Consider the following 12026-nt stretch of genomic DNA (forward strand, 5'->3'; position numbering starts at 1 on the left):
ACCTACTGGTGCAGCATTGCCATCTAGTGGCAAAAGATACTAGCTTCATGCCATAGAAAAAGGAAACAAATTAAAATGTGTATTCCGAGTTTTGGTGAACTTTTTCCATATATTACCTGATTCAATCCCTTCAAAAACTCTGAGCAGTAGAGGGTAATATCTTCATTTTTATAGATGAAGAATAAGAGGTTCATGTTTATTCATTGATTTGTTTCTGAAGCTGCACTTTGCTTGAGCCACTAAAAGAAAATATTACATGTGAAGTAATCCACGCAACCTACAGGCAGATTTTTGGATAGAAATCAGAATTTTAGGTTGGGTGTGGTGGCTCATGCCTGTAATCCCAGCATTTTGGGAGGCTGAGACGAGCGAATCACGAGGTCAGGAGATCGAGACCATCGTTGCTAACACGGTGAAACCCCGTCTCTACTAAAAATTAAAAAAAAATTAGCTGGGCGTGGTGGTGTGCGCCTGTAGTCCCAGCTACTCAGGAGGCTGAGGCAGGAGAATCACTTGAACCTGGGAGGCGGAGGTTGCAGTGAGCTGAGACTGCGCCACTGCACTCCAGCCTGGGCAACAGAGTGAGACTGACTCAAAAAAAATTGAAAATCAGAGTTTTAAATCTACCAGAGTCCTTAAAACATGAGGTCATCTAATCTAACTAGAGGCTGTATCAAATTCTGATCTTGTTCCTGGAGACAAAAACTATTCATTTTTGTTTTCCCATATTTGTATAGTTTCCATCATTAGATCTTCAGTGTTTTGGCCTCTTAACCTTTCCCGAGCTTGTGTAGTCATGTTGATACTGTGACTTGACAATTAGTGGTGTTTGATATGACAGAACCATCTTATTAACTATGTGTGTAGATTCTTAATACAGGTGCTTCAAAAAAATAATGAGATCGGGGAGGAAAAAGCACTCTTCTCTCTCTGGTTTCTTTTTTGTTTTTACCCCCTATCCTTGCTTCTAGCTTTAGGGACCAGTAAAGGACATCTTCACGTTTTCCTTCCAACTGTGTAGCCAACTGAGAAATGAGACAAAAGATAATTGGAGATTAGTGTGTTAACTTTACTACTGAGAAAACTGATGGCAGAACATGACTTTAGATCTGTAGCCAAGTGAACTTGTTAATACTACACCTCTGAATTAAGGAGACATACTGACCTTGTCACTGGCATAGCTGGACAACTGGAGACCTTCCCCATGGAGGCAGAGGCTGTTCCTATAACAGGACACGAAGGAGCTCCTCTAACAAGATATGTGTTAGCTCATATGCTGTGTTAGCTCATAACCAGCTGGCCCTGAAAGGGCTGAGCCACGTGAGCTTGGCTTCAGGGTAACCAATAAGCAAAAGCATTCCCTGGAGAGTTGTCAGTGAAGGGGTGGGAAAAAACTAGGAGTGTTTCTACTTTTTATTCCTAGGGAAGTTCCCTCCCTTCCCAGGGAGATGTGACAAATGAGGACTCAATATCCCCCCCAATGCCCTAGAAGATCATTGCAGAGTTTTTAATTAGAAATTGTGGAGAAGGGAAAATTTGCCCTTTAGTTGAACTGAAAATCTGCTGCATTCATTATCTCTATTTGGTGTCTCTGGAGGCATATAATTTTCAGCTGCCAATTTGAATGACTTTTGGTTAAAGCCATCTTTGTAATGGCTGGAAAGTGTGCGTAAGTTATGACAGGAACAGTAGATTTTCTTTTAAAAGATACCTTTGAGGGTAAGTGAATTGTAATTTTGAAAAAAAAGTTTATTTGTATGATTACTTGAACATATTCTTCTTAAAGCTCTTATAATTTTAAGTTTATAATGTTTGTTTCAGCTTGTAATACTATTTAAAACAGTCTACTAAATTGGGGCCTTTATTTCATCTATAAAATGGGATTAATAATATTTCTTTCCTGGCTGAAGGATTGTGATAGAAATAAAATGAGGTAATGTATGTGAAAGTGTTTTTCAAACTCAGAGCAGTTCATGCATGTAAAGGCTCCTTGAGGTGTATCTGCTCTAGGGCTCCTTACTTAAAGCCTTCACTTCTGTAACAAGAGGAAGCTCATGTTCCCATGGCCTAGAAGTAGAATTTCAAGTGGTCATGAAAGAGATGACTTTCCACTCTTGCAACTTGTTCCGTTCTGTTTTATTTATTGATTGATGCTGTGTAATTACTCGAATTTTCTCCTAGCACCTTGCTCCACACCTAGAATCTGAGTACTATACCTTCGGCCCTATTTCTTTATTTTCTCATGTTTGACATCCTCAGTTGTTTTAAGAACTTTCCTGTAATGCCTATCGTAGCTTCCATTTCATTGTAATAATTTTGTCAGTGGCATTATTGTTTTGGTTTTTTGTAATGCTTTTTTTGTTTTGTTTGACTTAAATATAACATCAAAGACTCAGCAAAAGTCATTGACGTTATATTTAATTCTTTACTTTCTCTCTTTCCCAGGAAATTTCTAAGATCTCTTTCAACTCTTAAATGTTCCAACTCATGGTGTTCCCGTGAGGTATTCTTAACTTTAATATAAGTCTTAAATGCTTTATATTTATGACTACTGGAGCATATTCTTAAAATTCTTATAGTATGTCTAAAAATAGTGTACATTTTATTTTAAGCAAAAACAGTCTTGATTTTTTTCAAACATATTAATTTTCCCTCTAAACTAAGTTGTGATTTTCTTTAAGGCTTTTGTACCTTTGAAATATGTGTGATATGTGTATAAGTGAGGATGATTTTAGCTGCAAATAATAACAGAAAACCCAAATAAAAATGATTATGCAGCAAAACAAGTTAATATCTTATATAACAAGATGTCTCAAGGAAGGCTGGTTCCAAAAGTTTCAACTTGTTGGCCCAGGTCAGTGATTTCATCAAGGAACCAACCAGTTTCTTTCCATCTCAAATACTAACTGCTCCCCTAACTAAGGATGAGCTTAGGGAAATATCCAAGGAGTAGGCTGCGTCAGGATATATGATAATAACGTACACCTGTGAAGTCTACTAGACTTTTGTTTTTAGGTAATCCCTCACTGATAAATTTGTCCTGCGGTAAATTACAGCCTGCCTTTGCTGGCCAGGCATGTTTTGAGAGATGCCCTTGCTATAACCTTTTATGAAAATAAACTAGTAATGTTGTTGCGTAGACACTCAGTATCTGACATCCTCAGTTGTTTTAAGAACTTTCCTGTAATGCCTATCGTAGCTTCCATTTCATTGTAATAATTTTGTCAGTGGCATTATTGTTTTGGTTTTTTGTAATGCTTTTTTTGTTTTGTTTGACTTAAATATAACGTCAAAGACTCAGCTAAAGTCATTGACATCATATTTAATTCTTTACTTTTCTCTCTTTCCCAGGAAATTTCTAAGATCTCTTTCAACTCACCAAGTACCATAAGAGTTGGTCAACTGACAATGAAAATAACTGCTTAATGTGCATCTCCCTAAAACCAGTACCTAACTTCTATTATAAATAAGAAAGAGAACTTTTGATTAGGACTCACCTGGGAAAATGAAACTAAAATTTATGAAGTTGTTTTTAGAGAAAAATTTTATTTAACAATTTTTAGATTATATTACAACTATGTACTAATTTTTTAGAACAAAGAATGAGTCACATGAACTTTATTTTTGGTATTGTTTTTCTGATAAAATATGATAGCATGATAAAAATTCCTTTATTTGACTTTTATAGCTTGATTATAAAGAGTGCATCATTGTTGTGTTGTTTACATTATTTTTCTCTTGTGAAAGTCCTGACTCTCCCAGATTTTCAAATGTTTAATGGATTTGCATGTGATTTAAATGGCTCTCTGACATCCCTTTTATCAACTTTGGGAAGTCCCTCTTTTGTAAGAATTGCAATTTCAATTAGTTTTGTATTTGAATTACACTGGCTAATATTTATATAATCAGCATTCACTGAAAGACTGACCAAAGGGATTACCATAATGGGCAGAGATAGCTGCTGATATTGAAGAGAGAGAGAGAGATTTGGGCAAGTGCTAATTTTATGGAAGTCTTTTTATCAGTAAATATTTCTTATTATGATGACTTTTGCAACTCGGTGGATGGGGATAGTCGGATAGTTGGGTAGTAAAGACCCCATCTGCTGAATGTTTGCTATAGAGGGCCACATCTTTCAAGTATATTTCCTGCTCTCTTTCCAGGCTCTTGCTTTCAGCAAATACCTATTGAGTCCTGCCTGATCTCCTGTGATAGGGTACTGAGTAAAAATTATTTATGCAGTATCTTGAAATACCTAGCTGAATAGGTTTTTTAGTCATTGTTTTTTGTTTTGTATTCTCAGTCTGGTCAATCAGAATGACTCACAGGGTACGTCTGTTCTAAGAGTTTCTTGTTTTAATGGACAAATGTTTCATTATTTTCTGATCTTTAGCACAAACTGGAAAAAACACCCAGACATTTTCTTTATACCACTTAAAACAACAATACTGTCTGGACCGCAGACATACTGGCTTCATCTCCAACCTCAAATTCAGCCCTCAATATTTGCCTATATAAGCAATGTTTACAGCCTCAGAAGCCAAACAATCTCTTCTTTTAGTTTTTATCTTGATTCCAGGCCCCACACTTTATTCTTATCTGAGAGTCCTTGGAATATTTACATTTCCTGAAGTTCTGAAAAATGGGTTGTCTCTGCCGTGTAGCGCCTCACTCCTTTCTCTCATTCTTTATAGCTTATTTGTGAATTTTTTACTCTGTCTCTGTAGTGCCCTTAGCTTTAAAAAGAGTGATCTGCCATCCTGGTGGGTGTATATTTCTCCATCTTTGTGTTTGTGTGTGTGTGTGTGGTTTGTATCTATAGCCATGGTGACTTTTGTATGGCTGTACATGTATTTTGATGTAGATGTGGAAAAAGAGCGTAACTCTCACATGGGTTCTTTAGTTGCGTTATAGTATAATTAAAGCGGCATTGGGCCAATCTTCATTTTCCCTTTTATCCTACGGGTCTCTAACATTCAAAACTTCTGGAGTAGACAAGTAGATCTGCTGGTTTGTGGGCCAGAAATAAATAAATGCTCTGCCTTGTTTGATCATGTCATTTTTTATACATTGAATTCTATTTTTCACTTTTAAGCACTTTCCTTCAGAACTTATGTTCTGAAGATTCAATTATTTTTGTGTTTATGTTTCAGGATCTCTTGGAAGTCAGCATTCTCTTTTGCATAAACTGGGCAAATAAGACTCAGTGCTGACAGTTCTTAACATGCACTCTTTATCTTTTTTCTGTGGAGTAGGAACTCCTTTATTCAAGCCCCTTCAATAAGGGTAATGGCAAAGAAATATACCTGTTTCAGCCAACAGGCTGCTAACAAAGTCTGTTTCACGGCATGACATCATAAAATAGAACGTGCTGCTGTATTTGGAGACTTTGGAGTACCGATTCTTCCATCTTTTCAGTTAGAACGATGTGCATTTACTTTGTAGCAAGAAACAGCATTATATCACTCCATCTAGATTGTAGAACTGGAATAAAATTTAGAAACATCAATGGAGTTCAGAAAACTACAGTAGAAGCCTGCTTAGGTAATATAGTTGAAACTACCAGTTGGCTGCACTTAAATTAGGGAATAGTAATAATAAAAGATACATACATACTGCAGCCATTTTAACTTAACACATATAAATTCACTCATCAATATTTTGTTGTTGGGCCAAGGTCTTTGCTTCTGTGAGGGGCCACAGTGTGCTTTGTCCTTCCAGTTTCATTTCTTTAAAGTGAAGCAAACATTTAAAGATGTGAAACCATCTGAGTGTGGGGTTTTACATTTGAGGTTTTTATTTCCAATATTTTATAATCCAATTTTCACATTTGTTGGAACATTATATTTATTTTTTGCCTTTATTGAGTGATTCTACAATATTCAACTTGGCTTCTATGGAAAAATGCTGTCTTTTCTCACTTAATTTTCATTCATTTATGTAATATTAAATTAAGTTAAATAATTATAATGATAAGGGTAACCGGCACAGTGATTTGGGAACATACACAATTTGACTTGTTAAGCGTATAGCTCTACTGGTGAGAATAGAAGTGCATGAACATATTGGAGAGTTGTCTGTCATCAACAAATATTCCGGGCATGGGTATGCATTATAGAAGGAATGGAGCATGTTGGTTGGTTAAATGGATGTTGGTTAAAAGAACTTTTACTTGTATGACCAGCATTGTCCTGTGCATTCTAGGGGATGCAGAAATGCTTTCAACCTTGATTTTTTTTCCCCTCAGATATTAGGCCTGAATATCTAACATTCTTTTTTTTTTTTTTTTTTTTTTGAGTTGCAGTCTCACTCTGTTGTCCAGGCTGGAGTGCAGTGGCACGATCTTGGCTCACTGCAACCTCTGCCTCAGAGTTCAAGCAATTCTCTGCCTCAGCCTTCTGAGCAGCTGGGATTACAGGTGCCCGCCACCGCGCCTGGCTAATTTTTGTATTTTTAGTACAGACAGGGTTTCACCATCTTGGCCAGGCTGGTCTTGAACTCTTGACCTTGTGACCCACCTGCCTCGGCTTATATCCAACATTCTAAAAGGGATTTTAACTTGTCTAAATCAAAGCTCATCATCTTTGTTTTCAGCCATTCACCACCCACTGTCATTCTCCTATACAGAACAAAATCTTTGCCCTTTTTGGGTTTCCTGCTCTGGTTAATGAGCCCACTGTCATTAGAACATTCAGAACATGGCAAATATTCCTTTTTTTTTTTTTTTTGAGACAGGGTCTTGCTCTGTTGCCCAGGCTGGAGTGCAGTGGTGCACTCATGGCTCACTGCAGCCTCGACCTCCCAGGCTCAAACGACCCTCCCACCCTAGCCATCCTAGTGGCAGGGACTGCAGGCGCGAGCTACCATGCGCAGCTAATTTTTGTATTTTTTGTAGAGACGGGGTTTCGCCATGTTGCCCAAGCTGGTCTTGAATTCCTGGGCTCAAGCAGTCTGCCCTACCTTGGCCTCCCAAGGTGTTGGGATTACAGGCATGAGCCACTGCACCTGGCTGATGTCAAATATTCTTGACATGTATTTCTAGGATTATAAATTTTGCTTTTAAGTACTGCTTTATTGCATCCCATGTTTTCTGTTAAAAATTGCTTTGTGGAGATGTAATTGATGTACCAAGGGCTGCACATACTTAATAAATGCTCATGAAGCCTTCACCACACTCAAGATGATGAACATACCCATTATTCCCACAAGTTTCCTCATGCACTAAGTTTTCCTCATGCACTAAAGATTTCATTTAACTTTTTTGTGGCTTATGTTATTGTTCTTGTTACATTTGAGGGTGACTGTTGTTTATTTCTCTGGATTCTTTTAAGATTTTTTTTCTTTTACCTTTTGTTTTATTTTTATGATCCTGCTTATTCTGCTTATTTTGATGGGCTTGTTTATTCTGCTTGGGAATTACCAGGTTTCTTGAATCTGTAGATTGAGTTTTTCCATCAGTTTTGGAAACTGCTTAGTCATTGCCTCTGTAGATTTTGCCCTTGCCCCATTCTTTCTTCATTTACCTTTTTTTCTACATTTTTTATTTTACTTATCCTGTCTTCTGTGTTTTCTGTCTTTTGTCTCTCCATGCTTTATTCCAAATAGTTTCTTCTGTCACTAGTTCTTTATTTTGCTGTGTTGATGTGCTGTTAAGCTCATTCATTGATATCCTAATTTCAGTTATGGCATTTTTCTGTTTTAGAATGCTTGGTTTTTCTTTATATCTACAGGGTCTCTTTTTTATCATTTCTGTTCCCTGCTGAAATGTTCAAGCTTAGCATTTATATCTTTAAACATGGCAAGCATCTTTGTTTTATAGCCTATTTCTGATATTTGAGTATTTGAGGTCCCTGTGATTTTTTTTTCTGTTTCCCCTACTAGGCTGTCTTTTTTCAGAGCAGGTACTGTGTCTTATTCTGATTCAGAATGTCTGATATGAAGGCTGGCTTTCTATATTTATAGAAAGCTCACAGGTGATTGTGTTATATAGCTAGGATTTTATACCATTGAGTTAGAAAATGCTGAAATGCTAAAGCTGTATAGTATCAACTCTAAGGGCAGTGGGACTTTAGGTTTATTCTTTAAGACAAAGGATAAATAGAAATGAATATAGGCCCCCACTGGCAGTTCTAATTATCATTCAATTAAATATTCCATTGCAATACTAGAAACTGAAGAAGTTAAAGGTTATGTATATTGGTTTCAGATCCTGGGATGTTTGTACCAGGGCTGAATTAAACACTGGACTAATTGGGGGACTTGGGTTTTAGATTATCCCTGTTAGTAACTTTTAATTGACCATGGAGAAAATTTTGGTGCTTTCTGTTTTAAGTTGAAGTCAACATGTATTACTTGCATTTTGATTGTCATCGGGAGTTGATATGCAGTTAGTAATATGAATAGTAGCTACTATGACTTCTACTCCTTTGACCATCAGCATTATCATTGCCATGATCATTACTGCCAATAGCCAACTATTCTATGCTAGAGACTGTGGCAGATGCCATATTAAGTGAACTTTTCCTCATGGGGAGCAATCTAGGGCCTCAGGAATAGATATACCCGTGACTGTTGTTCTTGTTACTCTAGCTGTCTCATTTTGGTTCTTTGTGAATCTGATGGTTTATTTTGCTTAAGGAGGAAAGCCCAGAGAATAAACAAATAGAATTTAGAAAGTCTTCTGTCTAAATATAAAATATACACCACCCTATTTGTAAAAATACATTATTTGTGAGTTCATTCATTCATTCAAAACTATTTGTTGAATATCATGTACTAGACAGACTCTAACAAGTAAACAAATACACAATTTAAAATATTTTTAAGCTAAAATATTTTATTACCTCTATAACTTTTTCATATATAAAGTAAAACTTAATTTTATTGAAGTGGTTTGTGAACCCATTTTTGAATGGTGGTGGATTTCACTTCATGGTTCCTGCAAACAAATGAAGCCATGGTGCGATAAGTGAGAACTCAAAGCAAGTGGTCTCAGTGTAAACACATCAACATAAGCTTATTAGTTGTTAGGCATTTAAGATAAGCATTTATAATATTGAATATACAATGATGGTTAAAGTGTCTCCAATTTAGTATTTTCTTTTTTAGCTTATTTTCCAGTTATGCAACATATATTTTGTTCTCTATTGTGCCATTTGACGGTGTGTCTAGATCATTAGCTAAAAAGATGCCTTTTATTTTTATTTTACATTACACTTGAGCTTAGCTAGACAAAACAGTTCAAAGCCATTTGTTTTTGGGGGTTAAGAGGAAGAGAGGGCAGAATCTATTTGTTCAGCAGCTGAGACCTAGTTTTGGAGGTCAGAGTTGTATTTGAAAGGTGGAATTTGCTGACTTTTGCTATACAGTAGATCTTTTTGTGGTGTTTTCTTTTTAAATTTTTGCTGGATCTAATTTTGCCTATTTCACATATGCAGTACTGCAGGCACATTTCCAGATGTAAACCCTAAATGTGTGCATGGTACCTGATCAACTAGGAACGTTTGTACGCCGGAAGCGTCAAACAATGTTCTGCCTCTCATTTTCTCTCAGTAGCAATGAGAAATAAGTGCCTTTGGACCACAGTGGTATTTAGCTGCTGCCCGTAACACTTCAGCGCCCACTCTTTGATGCCATAGGGCACCATCCTGTGCAGTTTTTCTCCTCGCATGACCAGGTTATTGAGGCTTGTACTTTATGAAATTGCTGCTGGCTGCAGGACAAGGGAATAGAACTTGTTTTCTTTTAGTCACTTTCAAATGAGAAGTCCTGTATGTTGGTTACAGGATGTGTTGGTGACATTGCCACTTTTCCTTCGAGTTTCATAAGACTTTGTAATTTGGGGATTCTAACTTTCAAGAAATTTAGCCAATGGATTTAAGTCTCCTGTGTGTGGGCGTTGTTTTCCATTTTTGCTTGTTGTTGTTGTTTTTTAAAAACATCCCTTACCAGTAGGAATCAGGGAAGGGAAACAGGTTTGTGGTGGGCCTTGATTTTTTTTTTTTTAAGGCAGAGTCTCCCTCTGTTGCCCAGGCTGGAGTGCAATGGCGCAATCTTGGCTCACTGCAACTTTCACTTCCTGGGTTCAAGCGATTCTCTTGCCTCAGCCTCCTAAGCAGCTGGGACTACAAGCACCTGCCACCACGCCTGGCTGTTTTTTGTATTTTTAGTAGAGATGGGGTTTCACCGTGTTGGCCAGACTCCTGACCTCAAGTAATCTGCCTGCCTTGGCCTCCCAAAGTGCTGGGATTACAGTCGTGAGCCACTGCGCCCAGCCAGTGGGCCTTCATTTTAACCTGTTCTAAAGGAGCAGGCCATATGGCATAGGTAGAAGGTTTAAAGGTCACTAGCATCAGCCATTAGTCTCCAAGGTGTCTCCAGGGCAAAATTACTGTCAATTACTCTGCCCTGGAAATACCAGCAAGCTTTTCTTCCAGTTACTCTTAGCAAAGTGTACTTCTGGGCATATCACCTTTTGTGGAATTTCCTCTTTGCTATTTAAAATAAAAAGCAAACTCTTATTTCATTTGGGTCAAACGAAATTGTTAGCACAACTATAAAATATTTGTGTTTGGTAGGCTATGGGAAACAGGTGGACTTTCAGCTATGAAATATTTTCTCTAGTTAAATATAGTAAGTTCTACCCTCTTAGCTTTTATCATTCTCTATGAATCACATATCGTTTTTCACATCATATTGTCGCTTGTCCAGATATTCTTTTGGGATTTCTCTAAAAGGGTTAATGATCTCGGCCTCTTTCTAACCATTAAGGATCAGGATTAAATTTGTCTTCTTTCTCAGAAGTATTCTCAGTAGCAATATATTCTTCTTTATCCTATTTTGGCAACATGGAAATCTATTTATTCCTTCATGTGCTTTTCTGTTATGAATGTTAACTTTTCTTGGTTGATAGATTGATAACTGTGTCTGGCATTTTTGTTCTGTTGTATTTTGGGTGCGTGAAAGTTGTATAAGATGAGAATGTCTAAGGTTTTTGTTTGCTTAGGACTGAACATTATCCTCGGTCATGCCCTGTAAGCTTGCTGGGCACTTGATCTTTATTGACTCTGCCATCTCAGAAAATAGAGAAAATAGGTAAAAACAAAAAGAATAATTGGAAAAGCTCCTGTGGAGCACAATTTTCACATGGCAGAATGATTCAGCAGTTTCAGGGGAACTTTATTGATTGAACAGTTTTTTAAAGTCTTTTTATTTTGTGGTATTTTAACAAGCATTTAGTTAAAGTACAGATACTTTAAATGTGATGATACTGAAAATACTTTATTTTGATGATGGAATGTGGTAAGAAAAATTTAATTTTCATAGGAAGCCTACATTTAATTTTATAAGTAAAATTATATCTAAATTTAAAAAAACTATACTGTCAAATTATATGCCAAAATAAGTTTCAGAGATATAAAGGCTAAAATGTGCCAGAAAATTTGTAATAAAATAGGAGAGAATATTTATCTGTTCAAGATGGGGGCTTTGTAAGCATATGAGGAAATTGTGTTTTTGTGTTTTGTAGTCATAAAATAGATTGACAACATTTAAAAAATGCAGACCTTCCAAGGCCGGCTATATAAATTGTGGGGCCCAGTTCCAAATGAAAATGTCGACTCCTTATTCGGAACGTAGGAAAATGGACCAGAAAGGCACTAAAGTATAAAGCTTTTCCTTCTGTGGTCTTTCTCATCTCGTCAAAGTGGTTTGTGTTTTCTATTTAGTGCCATCAGTGTAAATAAATGTAAATTTTGATTTATTGGCATGAATTTTACTATTTTTCTTCATGCAATGGCATGCATTTTACTAGTTTTAAATGCAAATGTAAGAACATCTAACTCGTGTGGAATCACCAATTTTTTTTTTTTTGTCTTCAACTTTTATTTTAAGTTCGGGGTACATGTGCAGGATACGCAGGTTTGTTACATAGGTAAACATGTGCCATGGTGCTTTGCTGCACAGATCATCCCATCACATAGGTTTTAAGCCCAGCATCAATTAACTATTCTTCCTGATGCTCTCCC

The 12026-nt window shown here is 36.7% G+C and overlaps 1 protein-coding gene across 5 annotated transcripts in view; it reads left to right on the forward strand.

Annotated features, from left to right (window-relative positions):
• Nucleotides 1-12026, forward strand: part of ALKBH8 (alkB homolog 8, tRNA methyltransferase) — a 75008-nt gene that overhangs the window by 17996 nt on the left and 44986 nt on the right. The gene's annotated exons all lie outside the window — the stretch shown is intronic.

This window comes from Papio anubis, chromosome 12 (assembly GCF_008728515.1).
Source record: "Papio anubis isolate 15944 chromosome 12, Panubis1.0, whole genome shotgun sequence".
In the NCBI taxonomy this organism is placed as follows: Eukaryota; Metazoa; Chordata; class Mammalia; order Primates; family Cercopithecidae; genus Papio; species Papio anubis.